This window comes from Drosophila bipectinata, chromosome XR (assembly GCF_030179905.1).
Source record: "Drosophila bipectinata strain 14024-0381.07 chromosome XR, DbipHiC1v2, whole genome shotgun sequence".
NCBI classification, from domain to species: Eukaryota; Metazoa; Arthropoda; class Insecta; order Diptera; family Drosophilidae; genus Drosophila; species Drosophila bipectinata.
Genome location: NC_091735.1, coordinates 16,725,974 through 16,742,808, shown reverse-complemented (window position 1 = coordinate 16,742,808; position 16,835 = coordinate 16,725,974). Strand labels below are relative to the sequence as shown.

At 33.8% G+C, this 16,835-nt stretch overlaps 5 long non-coding RNA genes across 5 annotated transcripts; all 5 read left to right on the top strand.

Annotated features, from left to right (window-relative positions):
* The first annotated feature begins 625 nt into the window (after positions 1–625).
* On the top strand, positions 626–1,558 carry LOC122321928 (uncharacterized). The gene is made up of 2 exons (XR_006246358.2): positions 626–877; positions 947–1,558. It is a non-coding gene; the product is annotated as an uncharacterized lncRNA (long non-coding RNA).
* A 3,384-nt stretch (positions 1,559–4,942) lies between these two features.
* LOC122321924 (uncharacterized) lies at positions 4,943–5,773 on the top strand. Its single transcript, XR_006246356.2, has 2 exons — positions 4,943–5,091; positions 5,162–5,773. It is a non-coding gene; the product is annotated as an uncharacterized lncRNA (long non-coding RNA).
* Positions 5,774–6,025: 252 nt separating this feature from the next.
* Positions 6,026–7,989, top strand: LOC138927807 (uncharacterized). Its single transcript, XR_011444286.1, has 3 exons — positions 6,026–6,552; positions 7,255–7,751; positions 7,814–7,989. It is a non-coding gene; the product is annotated as an uncharacterized lncRNA (long non-coding RNA).
* A 202-nt stretch (positions 7,990–8,191) lies between these two features.
* Positions 8,192–9,984, top strand: LOC138925542 (uncharacterized). Its single transcript, XR_011441784.1, has 3 exons — positions 8,192–8,206; positions 8,276–9,303; positions 9,373–9,984. It is a non-coding gene; the product is annotated as an uncharacterized lncRNA (long non-coding RNA).
* Positions 9,985–10,236: 252 nt separating this feature from the next.
* LOC138925543 (uncharacterized) lies at positions 10,237–12,348 on the top strand. The gene is made up of 3 exons (XR_011441785.1): positions 10,237–10,763; positions 11,466–11,962; positions 12,025–12,348. It is a non-coding gene; the product is annotated as an uncharacterized lncRNA (long non-coding RNA).
* Positions 12,349–16,835: the final 4,487 nt, after the last annotated feature.

The window sequence follows — 16,835 nt, the reverse complement described above, 5'->3', positions numbered from 1 at the left end:
TACTTTAATTTGGTGGATAATATTGGATTTTAATGTATAGCTTTTTTTTCAGCATATTTTTCTGAATTTTAGCCTATTCTAGCCTATTTTTACCCAAAATCTAGCCTTTTTGGGAGCTCAATACCTGGCAACACTGGCCAGGGTCGACATTTTCTTCTGTGTTTTGGCGACTTTTAATAAAAAACGAGATAAATCAAATACTGGAAACCGCACGAGAACCGCCTGACTCACTTTTCGATTGATTTCAGAGTGACCATGACGCACTTTTGTCAATTCGCTTCATGTAAAATAATCGTGTATAAAGTTCAAGAAATTTTTACATATTTAAAGGTCATTTCATTTATTATTTCAATATTCAAAAAATTTAAAAAAAAATATTTAAAAATTCAAATTCAAAAAATAAATTTGAAAAAAAATAATACCTAAAATTCAATTTTAGGCAGGTTTATGATAGTTTTTTGATACCTTAAGGTTTTTGATGATTTGGTAAATAGTTTTCGCTTGCTTATCTCTCTTTGAGAATAGTAAATATTATGATATTTTTATTTTTTTGAATAAGTCATTGCTTCAGGAGCACGAAAATTGTTTAAAACGTTACCTCCAGATTTAAGCGAAAAACTTTTTTAAACAAACTTTAATGCCGAAAAATCCTTGAGAGTTTATCGAAACATAAGGATAATAAAGAATAAAGATTAAATCAAGTAATCTGCGAAATCTAAAAAATTTTTCAATCTAGTAGTCCATTTCATCCAACTGATTTTGCGTAGTTTAGAGAGCCTCATAAAATATTCAGTCAACACGACAGTTTTACACTTTTTGAGGTCACAACGAAAAAGTATACCGAATTTTATTTTATTAACGATCTAAATTTTTTGAAGTAAGTTTTCAAACGGCATAAAAAAAAATTTCTGAAATGTGAATATTTTTGTTTTTTATTTTTACCTAGATAAGCAATGGCTTCTCGGTGTGGACCTCCCCCAAAAAAACCAATGGGTTCCTTTTTGATCTGGATGAGTACTTGCGGGCGAGCAAGAATAAAAAAAAAATTCCCTAACTATAAGGCGACTGAGGTAGCATCCCTAGGTGGCAAAATATGGCGTCAGATGTCCGATGAGAAAAAGTCTTTGTGGAAGAAGAAGGCGGCTAAGGCGAGGAGCGAATACAACCGTCGTCTTAAAGAATATCAGGACGACATAGCAAATGTGAATACCAACGGCACTGATGAAAAGCGTGTAACTGATCAACCAATGCCGAACTTTTCCAAGAAAAGGACTTGTGTATCGGAGCCGGCAATTGCTAATTCATCTGCGGCTATCATTAAGTGTGACTTTTGCAACAAGGATGGAACCACTCCCACCGAAAGTCATTCAAATTGTTCATGTAATTTTTAAACATTACTCCCGTTTAATTGTTAATTAATTTCAAAATCTAACGTAACAAATCGGCAAATGCCCAAAGATATATCAAGAGACATATGCTCAATCAGTAGCTGTAATCTCCATTACAAACCAATGTAGCTTAATTTTAATTGTTGGCAATATATTACAACTGTTCACAATGTGCTTATGCCGACATTTTAAAACAAAGTTTGTTTTTCTTAAATGTGTTTAGTTATCTGGCAACGCTGAGTTAACCGTGTTTCCCAACAAGTGCGAAAAGAAAGAAAGCTTTGCTATTTGGCTTTTACTTTTATGCCCTCAGTCCCTTTTGCTGCCCTCAGTCCCTTTTGCTGCCCTCAGTCCTCAGACCCTGTGTTAGCCAAAAGCCAAATTGGCTGATCTCTAATAATTAATTGTGAAATAAAATTGAATCGAAGCGTACGTGCCAAAATGCCGAAAGTCATTTACAAACAATTATTTCGCGATGCTTGGTTGGAAAACAGTGAGTTTAAAGACTGGCTCCGGAAAATGCCAGCTGATCCAACCAAGGCATTTTGTTGCTATTGTAAATGCTCAGTAGCAGCTAAGGTATACGACATACGGCAACATGCGGTGTCCAAAAAACATATTTCGACAATGGGCGCAATTAATCAAACACAAAAACTAAGTTTTCCTTCCAAATGCTGGAAGACAGAGGAGCAGGAAGCTGCACTATGTTTGTATGTGGCTGAGCACACGGCAATATCACCTGTGGACCACTTGTCGAAATTGTGTGTGAAACAATTTAAAGCGTGCAGTGCAGCCGCACAAATACAGCTTGGACGGACGAAGTGCACGCAGATTATAAACAATGTTTTGGCAGTGCACTTCATGGAAGACTTATTGATGGATATTGGATCATCGAAATATAGTTTGCTTCTGGATGAGTCAACCGACATCAGTGTGACGAAATTGATTGGTAAATATAACATTATTTTGCTAAGATATATTTGTATGTATGTTCATATATTAATTGCCTTCGTTCTATGTAGTATGTGCATTTTACAACTTTTAAGGAATCGTTATAAATTACTTTAGTGTAAGAAAGCAAAGTATGGTGTCTACTTTCCTGAGTTTAGTTAGTATCGAGTCCGGAGATGCTATTTCCATAGCAGACCATTTGAAGCTAGAGTTACAGAAAAAAAATTTAAACATTTCAAATATGATTGGGCTTGGAACCGACAACGCCAATGTGATGACAGGATCCAAAAGGAGCGTATACACTGAATTAAAAAAAAGTGTGCCTAATTTAATATTAATTAAGTGTGTATGTCACTCTATACAATTGGTTGTAAATCAGGCGTGCAAAGGTAGTATGCCAGAGGCTTTGGAATTTCTTGTGGCGGATACCTATTCCTGGTTTGCGAAAAGTTCGCAACGCCAAATGAACTACAAAAAAATATACGAATGTATAAATAATGATCAGGTATATATTTACATGTGAAGTAAACAGTAAATCGTGTTCGTCCAACAAACTGTCTAACATAACAAAAATCTAACGTCTAATTTCTGTACTCGTCCTAAAAGCTGGTTAGTAGATTAATTGTTAATATTTGCTTATACATGTATTGCCTGACGTATTAACTTTATTCGTTTGACTCACTGACTCTTTAATTTATTTTAGACTCCATTAAAAATACCCAGAGTTTGCGATACCAGATGGCTGTCAATAGAACCTGCAGTAACTAGGATTTCACATCAGTGGTCGGAGCTCAAATTGCACTTTGCCTTAGCTGCCAGTTCCGAAAAATGCCACAAGGCAAAAATTTTGCATGATTTATATAACGATGAAACTAATTTGTTGTATTTATTGTTTTTGCGACCGATTTTAAATGATATGCAAAAACTCAACAAATTGTTTCAAAGTGAACGGCCGGAATCTTCTAAGTTATTAAATGAGCTTATGACAAGCATTAATTCACTAAAAGAAAAAATCATACCTCCGGAAATAAACATTGACATCTTTAAAGATGATTTTACGCATATTACAGTACAAGACTTGTACTTGGGATATGCTTTTGAACGAAAGATAAAATCTTTGGAATGCAAAGAGCAAGAACCGGAAATAAGGCAGGTTTGCGTCAATTTTGTGCAACGATTAATAATGCAACTCCATGAAAGGTACGAATAAGCTGCAGTTGATTAGATTATCACTATATTTATAATACACTTTTCCATTTTAGACTTCCCGACAACTTCAATATTTTAAAGAAGGTGAATATATTTGCAGTGGATAATATATTGCGACCCCACAAAAATATATTGGATTTTATAAATATTTTTGAATATTTTAAAATAACTGATATCGATGAACTAAAATCACAATTGGACAAAATTCACCTGATAAGATGGGAAAAAACAGAAGAATCGATGCAATTTTGGGCAGAGGTGCTAGCGTATAGAGACGCAGGAAACAACAACCCCTTTAAGGCGCTTGCATTATTTGCCATCCAGTTGTTTTCCCTGCCATGGTCCAATGCAGAGGTGGAACGAGTGTTCAGCCAAATGAACATAGTGAAATCAAAATTGCGCAATAAAATGGCATTAAAAAGCTTGAATGCAATATTGAGCATAAGGTTTGTTTTTAAATTGTGTCAAACTTATTTATATTTTAATAATAATATATTTCAATGTTACATATATAGGTTACGAAGAAACAATGAATGCTGTCATACCTATTCGTTGCCACAAAATTATCTTGCCCAAATTAAAAAAAAAGACAAATATTTGAATGACGAGGAGAACGAAGACATTGAAAGTTTATTAACATGTTTAATATAATAAAAACATAAAAACTACTTTAATTTGGTGGATAATATTGGATTTTAATGTATAGCTTTTTTTTCAGCATATTTTTCTGAATTTTAGCCTATTCTAGCCTATTTTTACCCAAAATCTAGCCTTTTTGGGAGCTCAATACCTGGCAACACTGGCCAGGGTCGACATTTTCTTCTGTGTTTTGGCGACTTTTAATAAAAAACGAGATAAATCAAATACTGGAAACCGCACGAGAACCGCCTGACTCACTTTTCGATTGATTTCAGAGTGACCATGACGCACTTTTGTCAATTCGCTTCATGTAAAATAATCGTGTATAAAGTTCAAGAAATTTTTACATATTTAAAGGTCATTTCATTTATTATTTCAATATCCAAAAAATTTTAAAAAAAATATTAAAAAATTCAAATTCAAAAAATAAATTTGAAAAAAAATAATACCTAAAATTCAATTTTAGGCAGGTTTATGATAGTTTTTTGATACCTTAAGGTTTTTGATGATTTGGTAAATAGTTTTCGCTTGCTTATCTCTCTTTGAGAATAGTAAATTTTATGATATTTTTATTTTTTTGAATAAGTCATTGCTTCAGGAGCACGAAAATTGTTTAAAACGTTACCTCCAGATTTAAGCGAAAAACTTTTTTAAACAAACTTTAATGCCGAAAAATCCTTGAGAGTTTATCGAAACATAAGGATAATAAAGAATAAAGATTAAATCAAGTAATCTGCGAAATCTAAAAAATTTTTCAATCTAGTAGTCCATTTCATCCAACTGATTTTGCGTAGTTTAGAGAGCCTCATAAAATATTCAGTCAACACGACAGTTTTACACTTTTTGAGGTCACAACGAAAAAGTATACCGAATTTTATTTTATTAACGATCTAAATTTTTTGAAGTAAGTTTTCAAACGGCATAAAAAAAAATTTCTGAAATGTGAATATTTTTGTTTTTTTTTTTTTACCTAGATAAGCAATGGCTTCTCGGTGTGGACCTCCCCCAAAAAAACCAATGGGTTCCTTTTTGATCTGGATGAGTACTTGCGGGCGAGCAAGAATAAAAAAAAAATTCCCTAACTATAAGGCGACTGAGGTAGCATCCCTAGGTGGCAAAATATGGCGTCAGATGTCCGATGAGAAAAAGTCTTTGTGGAAGAAGAAGGCGGCTAAGGCGAGGAGCGAATACAACCGTCGTCTTAAAGAATATCAGGACGACATAGCAAATGTGAATACCAACGGCACTGATGAAAAGCGTGTAACTGATCAACCAATGCCGAACTTTTCCAAGAAAAGGACTTGTGTATCGGAGCCGGCGATTGCTAATTCATCTGCGGCTATCATTAAGTGTGACTTTTGCAACAAGGATGGAACCACTCCCACCGAAAGTCATTCAAATTGTTCATGTAATTTTTAAACATTACTCCCGTTTAATTGTTAATTAATTTCAAAATCTAACGTAACAAATCGGCAAATGCCCAAAGATATATCAAGAGACATATGCTCAATCAGTAGCTGTAATCTCCATTACAAACCAATGTAGCTTAATTTTAATTGTTGGCAATATATTACAACTGTTCACAATGTGCTTATGCCGACATTTTAAAACAAAGTTTGTTTTTCTTAAATGTGTTTAGTTATCTGGCAACGCTGAGTTAACCGTGTTTCCCAACAAGTGCGAAAAGAAAGAAAGCTTTGCTATTTGGCTTTTACTTTTATGCCCTCAGTCCCTTTTGCTGCCCTCAGTCCCTTTTGCTGCCCTCAGTCCTCAGACCCTGTGTTAGCCAAAAGCCAAATTGGCTGATCTCTAATAATTAATTGTGAAATAAAATTGAATCGAAGCGTACGTGCCAAAATGCCGAAAGTCATTTACAAACAATTATTTCGCGATGCTTGGTTGGAAAACAGTGAGTTTAAAGACTGGCTCCGGAAAATGCCAGCTGATCCAACCAAGGCATTTTGTTGCTATTGTAAATGCTCAGTAGCAGCTAAGGTATACGACATACGGCAACATGCGGTGTCCAAAAAACATATTTCGACAATGGGCGCAATTAATCAAACACAAAAACTAAGTTTTCCTTCCAAATGCTGGAAGACAGAGGAGCAGGAAGCTGCACTATGTTTGTATGTGGCTGAGCACACGGCAATATCACCTGTGGACCACTTGTCGAAATTGTGTGTGAAACAATTTAAAGCGTGCAGTGCAGCCGCACAAATACAGCTTGGACGGACGAAGTGCACGCAGATTATAAACAATGTTTTGGCAGTGCACTTCATGGAAGACTTATTGATGGATATTGGATCATCGAAATATAGTTTGCTTCTGGATGAGTCAACCGACATCAGTGTGACGAAATTGATTGGTAAATATAACATTATTTTGCTAAGATATATTTGTATGTATGTTCATATATTAATTGCCTTCGTTCTATGTATGTGCATTTTACAACTTTTAAGGAATCGTTATAAATTACTTTAGTGTAAGAAAGCAAAGTATGGTGTCTACTTTCCTGAGTTTAGTTAGTATCGAGTCCGGAGATGCTATTTCCATAGCAGACCATTTGAAGCTAGAGTTACAGAAAAAAAATTTAAACATTTCAAATATGATTGGGCTTGGAACCGACAACGCCAATGTGATGACAGGATCCAAAAGGAGCGTATACACTGAATTAAAAAAAAGTGTGCCTAATTTAATATTAATTAAGTGTGTATGTCACTCTATACAATTGGTTGTAAATCAGGCGTGCAAAGGTAGTATGCCAGAGGCTTTGGAATTTCTTGTGGCGGATACCTATTCCTGGTTTGCGAAAAGTTCGCAACGCCAAATGAACTACAAAAAAATATACGAATGTATAAATAATGATCAGGTATATATTTACATGTGAAGTAAACAGTAAATCGTGTTCGTCCAACAAACTGTCTAACATAACAAAAATCTAACGTCTAATTTCTGTACTCGTCCTAAAAGCTGGTTAGTAGATTAATTGTTAATATTTGCTTATACATGTATTGCCTGACGTATTAACTTTATTCGTTTGACTCACTGACTCTTTAATTTATTTTAGACTCCATTAAAAATACCCAGAGTTTGCGATACCAGATGGCTGTCAATAGAACCTGCAGTAACTAGGATTTCACATCAGTGGTCGGAGCTCAAATTGCACTTTGCCTTAGCTGCCAGTTCCGAAAAATGCCACAAGGCAAAAATTTTGCATGATTTATATAACGATGAAACTAATTTGTTGTATTTATTGTTTTTGCGACCGATTTTAAATGATATGCAAAAACTCAACAAATTGTTTCAAAGTGAACGGCCGGAATCTTCTAAGTTATTAAATGAGCTTATGACAAGCATTAATTCACTAAAAGAAAAAATCATACCTCCGGAAATAAACATTGACATCTTTAAAGATGATTTTACGCATATTACAGTACAAGACTTGTACTTGGGATATGCTTTTGAACGAAAGATAAAATCTTTGGAATGCAAAGAGCAAGAACCGGAAATAAGGCAGGTTTGCGTCAATTTTGTGCAACGATTAATAATGCAACTCCGTGAAAGGTACGAATAAGCTGCAGTTGATTAGATTATCACTATATTTATAATACACTTTTCCATTTTAGACTTCCCGACAACTTCAATATTTTAAAGAAGGTGAATATATTTGCAGTGGATAATATATTGCGACCCCACAAAAATATATTGGATTTTATAAATATTTTTGAATATTTTAAAATAACTGATATCGATGAACTAAAATCACAATTGGACAAAATTCACCTGATAAGATGGGAAAAAACAGAAGAATCGATGCAATTTTGGGCAGAGGTGCTAACGTATAGAGACGCAGGAAACAACAACCCCTTTAAGGCGCTTGCATTATTTGCCATCCAGTTGTTTTCCCTGCCATGGTCCAATGCAGAGGTGGAACGAGTGTTCAGCCAAATGAACATAGTGAAATCAAAATTGCGCAATAAAATGGCATTAAAAAGCTTGAATGCAATATTGAGCATAAGGTTTGTTTTTAAATTGTGTCAAACTTATTTATATTTTAATAATAATATATTTCAATGTTACATATATAGGTTACGAAGAAACAATGAATGCTGTCATACCTATTCGTTGCCACAAAATTATCTTGCCCAAATTAAAAAAAAAGACAAATATTTGAATGACGAGGAGAACGAAGACATTGAAAGTTTATTAACATGTTTAATATAATAAAAACATAAAAACTACTTTAATTTGGTGGATAATATTGGATTTTAATGTATAGCTTTTTTTTCAGCATATTTTTCTGAATTTTAGCCTATTCTAGCCTATTTTTACCCAAAATCTAGCCTTTTTGGGAGCTCAATACCTGGCAACACTGGCCAGGGTCGACATTTTCTTCTGTGTTTTGGCGACTTTTAATAAAAAACGAGATAAATCAAATACTGGAAACCGCACGAGAACCGCCTGACTCACTTTTCGATTGATTTCAGAGTGACCATGACGCACTTTTGTCAATTCGCTTCATGTAAAATAATCGTGTATAAAGTTCAAGAAATTTTTACATATTTAAAGGTCATTTCATTTATTATTTCAATATCCAAAAAATTTAAAAAAAAATATTAAAAAATTCAAATTCAAAAAATAAATTTGAAAAAAAATAATACCTAAAATTCAATTTTAGGCAGGTTTATGATAGTTTTTTGATACCTTAAGGTTTTTGATGATTTGGTAAATAGTTTTCGCTTGCTTATCTCTCTTTGAGAATAGTAAATTTTATGATATTTTTATTTTTTTGAATAAGTCATTGCTTCAGGAGCACGAAAATTGTTTAAAACGTTACCTCCAGATTTAAGCGAAAAACTTTTTTAAACAAACTTTAATGCCGAAAAATCCTTGAGAGTTTATCGAAACATAAGGATAATAAAGAATAAAGATTAAATCAAGTAATCTGCGAAATCTAAAAAATTTTTCAATCTAGTAGTCCATTTCATCCAACTGATTTTGCGTAGTTTAGAGAGCCTCATAAAATATTCAGTCAACACGACAGTTTTACACTTTTTGAGGTCACAACGAAAAAGTATACCGAATTTTATTTTATTAACGATCTAAATTTTTTGAAGTAAGTTTTCAAACGGCATAAAAAAAAATTTCTGAAATGTGAATATTTTTGTTTTTTTTTTTTACCTAGATAAGCAATGGCTTCTCGGTGTGGACCTCCCCCAAAAAAACCAATGGGTTCCTTTTTGATCTGGATGAGTACTTGCGGGCGAGCAAGAATAAAAAAAAAATTCCCTAACTATAAGGCGACTGAGGTAGCATCCCTAGGTGGCAAAATATGGCGTCAGATGTCCGATGAGAAAAAGTCTTTGTGGAAGAAGAAGGCGGCTAAGGCGAGGAGCGAATACAACCGTCGTCTTAAAGAATATCAGGACGACATAGCAAATGTGAATACCAACGGCACTGATGAAAAGCGTGTAACTGATCAACCAATGCCGAACTTTTCCAAGAAAAGGACTTGTGTATCGGAGCCGGCGATTGCTAATTCATCTGCGGCTATCATTAAGTGTGACTTTTGCAACAAGGATGGAACCACTCCCACCGAAAGTCATTCAAATTGTTCATGTAATTTTTAAACATTACTCCCGTTTAATTGTTAATTAATTTCAAAATCTAACGTAACAAATCGGCAAATGCCCAAAGATATATCAAGAGACATATGCTCAATCAGTAGCTGTAATCTCCATTACAAACCAATGTAGCTTAATTTTAATTGTTGGCAATATATTACAACTGTTCACAATGTGCTTATGCCGACATTTTAAAACAAAGTTTGTTTTTCTTAAATGTGTTTAGTTATCTGGCAACGCTGAGTTAACCGTGTTTCCCAACAAGTGCGAAAAGAAAGAAAGCTTTGCTATTTGGCTTTTACTTTTATGCCCTCAGTCCCTTTTGCTGCCCTCAGTCCCTTTTGCTGCCCTCAGTCCTCAGACCCTGTGTTAGCCAAAAGCCAAATTGGCTGATCTCTAATAATTAATTGTGAAATAAAATTGAATCGAAGCGTACGTGCCAAAATGCCGAAAGTCATTTACAAACAATTATTTCGCGATGCTTGGTTGGAAAACAGTGAGTTTAAAGACTGGCTCCGGAAAATGCCAGCTGATCCAACCAAGGCATTTTGTTGCTATTGTAAATGCTCAGTAGCAGCTAAGGTATACGACATACGGCAACATGCGGTGTCCAAAAAACATATTTCGACAATGGGCGCAATTAATCAAACACAAAAACTAAGTTTTCCTTCCAAATGCTGGAAGACAGAGGAGCAGGAAGCTGCACTATGTTTGTATGTGGCTGAGCACACGGCAATATCACCTGTGGACCACTTGTCGAAATTGTGTGTGAAACAATTTAAAGCGTGCAGTGCAGCCGCACAAATACAGCTTGGACGGACGAAGTGCACGCAGATTATAAACAATGTTTTGGCAGTGCACTTCATGGAAGACTTATTGATGGATATTGGATCATCGAAATATAGTTTGCTTCTGGATGAGTCAACCGACATCAGTGTGACGAAATTGATTGGTAAATATAACATTATTTTGCTAAGATATATTTGTATGTATGTTCATATATTAATTGCCTTCGTTCTATGTATGTGCATTTTACAACTTTTAAGGAATCGTTATAAATTACTTTAGTGTAAGAAAGCAAAGTATGGTGTCTACTTTCCTGAGTTTAGTTAGTATCGAGTCCGGAGATGCTATTTCCATAGCAGACCATTTGAAGCTAGAGTTACAGAAAAAAAATTTAAACATTTCAAATATGATTGGGCTTGGAACCGACAACGCCAATGTGATGACAGGATCCAAAAGGAGCGTATACACTGAATTAAAAAAAAGTGTGCCTAATTTAATATTAATTAAGTGTGTATGTCACTCTATACAATTGGCTGTAAATCAGGCGTGCAAAGGTAGTATGCCAGAGGCTTTGGAATTTCTTGTGGCGGATACCTATTCCTGGTTTGCGAAAAGTTCGCAACGCCAAATGAACTACAAAAAAATATACGAATGTATAAATAATGATCAGGTATATATTTACATGTGAAGTAAACAGTAAATCGTGTTCGTCCAACAAACTGTCTAACATAACAAAAATCTAACGTCTAATTTCTGTACTCGTCCTAAAAGCTGGTTAGTAGATTAATTGTTAATATTTGCTTATACATGTATTGCCTGACGTATTAACTTTATTCGTTTGACTCACTGACTCTTTAATTTATTTTAGACTCCATTAAAAATACCCAGAGTTTGCGATACCAGATGGCTGTCAATAGAACCTGCAGTAACTAGGATTTCACATCAGTGGTCGGAGCTCAAATTGCACTTTGCCTTAGCTGCCAGTTCCGAAAAATGCCACAAGGCAAAAATTTTGCATGATTTATATAACGATGAAACTAATTTGTTGTATTTATTGTTTTTGCGACCGATTTTAAATGATATGCAAAAACTCAACAAATTGTTTCAAAGTGAACGGCCGGAATCTTCTAAGTTATTAAATGAGCTTATGACAAGCATTAATTCACTAAAAGAAAAAATCATACCTCCGGAAATAAACATTGACATCTTTAAAGATGATTTTACGCATATTACAGTACAAGACTTGTACTTGGGATATGCTTTTGAACGAAAGATAAAATCTTTGGAATGCAAAGAGCAAGAACCGGAAATAAGGCAGGTTTGCGTCAATTTTGTGCAACGATTAATAATGCAACTCCGTGAAAGGTACGAATAAGCTGCAGTTGATTAGATTATCACTATATTTATAATACACTTTTCCATTTTAGACTTCCCGACAACTTCAATATTTTAAAGAAGGTGAATATATTTGCAGTGGATAATATATTGCGACCCCACAAAAATATATTGGATTTTATAAATATTTTTGAATATTTTAAAATAACTGATATCGATGAACTAAAATCACAATTGGACAAAATTCACCTGATAAGATGGGAAAAAACAGAAGAATCGATGCAATTTTGGGCAGAGGTGCTAGCGTATAGAGACGCAGGAAACAACAACCCCTTTAAGGCGCTTGCATTATTTGCCATCCAGTTGTTTTCCCTGCCATGGTCCAATGCAGAGGTGGAACGAGTGTTCAGCCAAATGAACATAGTGAAATCAAAATTGCGCAATAAAATGGCATTAAAAACTTGAATGCAATATTGAGCATAAGGTTTGTTTTTAAATTGTGTCAAACTTATTTATATTTTAATAATAATATATTTCAATGTTACATATATAGGTTACGAAGAAACAATGAATGCTGTCATACCTATTCGTTGCCACAAAATTATCTTGCCCAAATTAAAAAAAAAGACAAATATTTGAATGACGAGGAGAACGAAGACATTGAAAGTTTATTAACATGTTTAATATAATAAAAACATAAAAACTACTTTAATTTGGTGGATAATATTGGATTTTAATGTATAGCTTTTTTTTCAGCATATTTTTCTGAATTTTAGCCTATTCTAGCCTATTTTTACCCAAAATCTAGCCTTTTTGGGAGCTCAATACCTGGCAACACTGTACGGTTGTTTCATGGAACCTTTTGTGTTCGCATCTATCAGTAGTAAGGGTGTTACAGTTGTCTTGACACTGCCCTCCCGAAGACCCTTGTTTAAAATTGGATTTCCCTGATAAAATTTCGCTAAAAATTTTTAAAATTATTCGTCAGTTATAGGCATCCAGATAAATAGAGTAGCTTAGCTGAGATCCAGATGTACAGTAGTGGGTATCCAGATAAGCATTGTTTGATGAGTTCCAGGTGGGACAGTTGCTGTAATCCTGGTCATAAATTTTCCATCAGTCGCTGAGTTGGCATCCAGGTGAATATCGTAGGTTTACTGGGATCCAAATGAGAATTGCTGGTATCCAGGTAAATATGATTTAGTTAAATTCCAAACAGAAAAGTAGATGGAATTCTGGATGGAATAGTTGATCATCAGTCGCTGAGTTGGCATCCAGGTGAGTGTCGTAGATTAAATTGGGATCCAGGTAAATATAATTTGAAGAACAGTAGTTGGCATCCGGATGAGAATAAAATAAAAGAATAATAATAAATAGAAAATCAGGAATCCTGGATAGTGTAATTATTCGTCAGATGCTGGCGTCCAGGTACGTATAGCAGCTTAATCGGGATCCGAAAGGAATGGTCGCTGGCATCCAGGTAAGTAAATAACAATCCGAATAGAATTTGAATGAATTCCGAATGGGAAAGTAGCTGGAATCCTGGTTAGTAAAATTATTCGTTGATTGCAGGCATCCAGGTAAGTATTGTTCTTCAGTCGGTGGCATCCAGGTAAGTATAGTTAAAATTGAAATCCTGGTTAGTATGGTTATTCATCAGTAGCCAGAATTATAATAACGATCACTGGCATCCAGGTAATTATACTTTTATTAAAGATAAACATAAACATGAATTTCTTTTCAAAAGGAAAATAACAAAAAATTTCCCTGATTAAAATTGGATATGTCTCTTCATGTAAGTATTTTTGCACAAAAATAGGATAAGGAGGGCTCATTACCAACAGTATAGGAAGACTGTAGGCTCTCCACACAAAAGTTCTCTTCACATTTGCTTCTCCACACAGAAAATGTTTAATTTTTCGGCTTTATATAGTGTTTTCAAGCGCACGCTAAGCCTTGCGGTTCGCCACCTTTTGTACTGCCGTTCACGAGGATTCTATTTTTTTTAGTATGTTAAAGAATATGTTGAGAATAAAGGTTTAAAAAAATACCACGATTTTGTCACGTTGGCATTCTAGATTTGTTTTATGGTATCATTAAACTCACTTTTCGTACTCGTACTTAAGTCTTTATTCCAAAAAAATCTTTCTCAATCAAGTCGAAAATATTTACGTTTCTTTCATTAGAACTGATTAAGTTGAGTTCAAATTTCAAAATTTAATTTCAATAAGTTGGTTCTCAGATGCGTCGTACCAATACTCAAACATCCAACAAATGCAAATTATATTATTGAAACTTAGAGCAGTGTTGAAAAGTTTATTGAAGTTTCTTTTCCTGTCATTCAAACCAGTATTGAAAAATGCAAAAATGTGGAAATGTTTGGTATATAAGGAGGTTTTGTGCCAACCAGAATCAGTTACATGCTGCCTTTCAAGTAGGGTTGTTGGTTTTTGAAAAAATATCGTATTGATGATATTTGCTGTGAAAAAAATATCAATCGATAATATTAAGAAATATCACCAAAAAAAATCGATATATCGAGTATTTTTGATATTTTTTATGGTCAGCTAAAATTGAAAAAAGGTGGTTTGTAAATTTAAAAAAAGGTTTTAATATGTGTTTTCATCCGCCATGAACTGCAAATAAGAGCTATTTTTTATTTAAAAAGTGAATTGAAAAACAAAAAATATTTATACCCACTCTCAAGCAACTTTTATTTACGTTCTTTGAAATAAAAAATAACAAAATTATTAAGGACATAGTATTCAAATTTATTTATAAAAAAACATAATATAAAAAAAAAACTTTTAAAAAACTTAATTAATTCATGAAATATGTACTAAATAATGCTAATTACTTAATTCTCGTATTTAATGCTCCTAATTACTCTAAATTACAAAACAAATCTTTCTTCAATGATTTTAAAAAAACTCTTTCGGTTATATGCTGGAACCGAACTTCCAGGCGTGATAAGATAACTTAATGCCAATTTCTGGCTTAAGAGTGACCAAACATAAAATATCGGAAATACCAACTCAAAAATATTATTATCGACTATTTTTGCCCAAAAAATATTCCGATAATAATATTTTTTTTAAGAGAAAATATATCGATATATTGATATTTTGATATATTTCCGAAATCCCTACTTTCAAGCAGCTTACAACTCACTGTTCATTCTCCGCTTGGGTCTGATTTGTTTTTTTTAAATTTTTATAATATATGTACCTTAAGTCTAGTATCATATTAATTCATATTAAAGAAAATAAACCTAGTTACTTAGCTAACGTTTATTGGAAGTGCTTTACAAAAAATTTTTAGGGGTCGTAAAAAAAAATCTCCAATTTCTAGGAAGAATTACGAAAGGGAATGAATTTTTAGCTCACAAGCTAAAATTTCTACTGAACATAATTTTTACCGTTCTAAACTTTTGCGCCAATTTTACGGCAAAATAAAAAAAAAACAAAAAAGTAAAGCTAACTCCGGGCGGAGCCGAAGTTGAAATACCCTTGCAGCTAAAACCGGATATATATCGCAAACATCGGATATAGTTGGTGATCCTTATGATTACATCATAATAAAACCAATTAATTACAATAAAAAATCTAAAAAAAAGTCGCAAGCTTCTATTTTCAAAAATAATAAGGTTGGTATTTCTACCAAAAACCATTTCCGATTTTTCAGTTATATGGCCCGAAAGACATCCAATTGTGATATTGAAGGACGTCCGTTTTGCTGAGCTGCAAACCTTAGTTGAATTCATGTACAAGGGCGAGGGGAACGTGCAATATTGTCAGTTGTCCGCGCTGCTCAAAGGTAAGACAAAGGACAAAGACTCAAAGGATTCCTCAAGGTAAGACCAAAGACTAAGTTAGGAGAATTCTTAATAAGAATTGCTAGAACAGTCTTCTTAAAAAAGTCATGAAATATAAACCCCAAAAAAGTATGACCTCGAATAAATACATTACAACTACACACAAAAAAAAGTGTAGCCATATATTTTTAGACTGAGAAAATAACGCTTAAATACCTTGTCACTAAATAAGACCTCTCTCCCATTAAGGCCGTAGGACATTTTTTTCTTGACAGCTTTTCCTTGTGCCGAGCGTCTGTGATTTCAATCAGAAGCAGTTGTGGCATCAAACGCACCACATCTAGCTCCTCACTTATTTCTGTTTTTATTTTTCTTTTTTTGGTTTTTTATTTTTGATTATTTTTCTAAAAACATTCTGATTTTCTTATTGTATTTTTTTTTATTAATGACCAAGAGTTGTTACAGTCACCTTGTCAGCGACGGGAAGTCCTGGGCCTTATTTTTTTATTTTCGTTTAAATACCCAAGGCTTCATATGGATATTTTTCAAAATTGGATTTTAATTTATTTTGTTTTTTTTTAATGATATTTTTGACAACAACAATTGCAACAACAATTATTAAGGGTCCGTTTGCGCACAACCATCGCGAGGGTGGTGGTTGTTGTTGTAATTTGTTGTTTGGCCGAGCTGCGGCTCCGACCGTTAGATCTCGTGCCCACCACTGCATTAATTAATTCTTTTTAATTTTTTTTTTATCAATACTTACTATGGGTTGTTCTGCATCTGTGTTTTAGGTTGTTTACTAATTACTAAAGATTGTTCGGCACCGATTTTTTATGTTTTTTATTTATTTTTTTTTTTTTATTATCAATCATTCAAAAGTTACATTTAAAATCTGTCGGGAATTATGAACAATAATTAAATTTTTTAATGATACCTCAGCTTAATGGAATATTGAGTAATATGTTATAATGAATGATGCACGATTGAAAGCTGTTTTATCGCTGGGGTACCTGGTTTGGAACCAAATCCTTCTCCGTCGTCTCTTCTCATTGAGGAGTGCAGCCACTTCAGAAGACCACAGGTGTA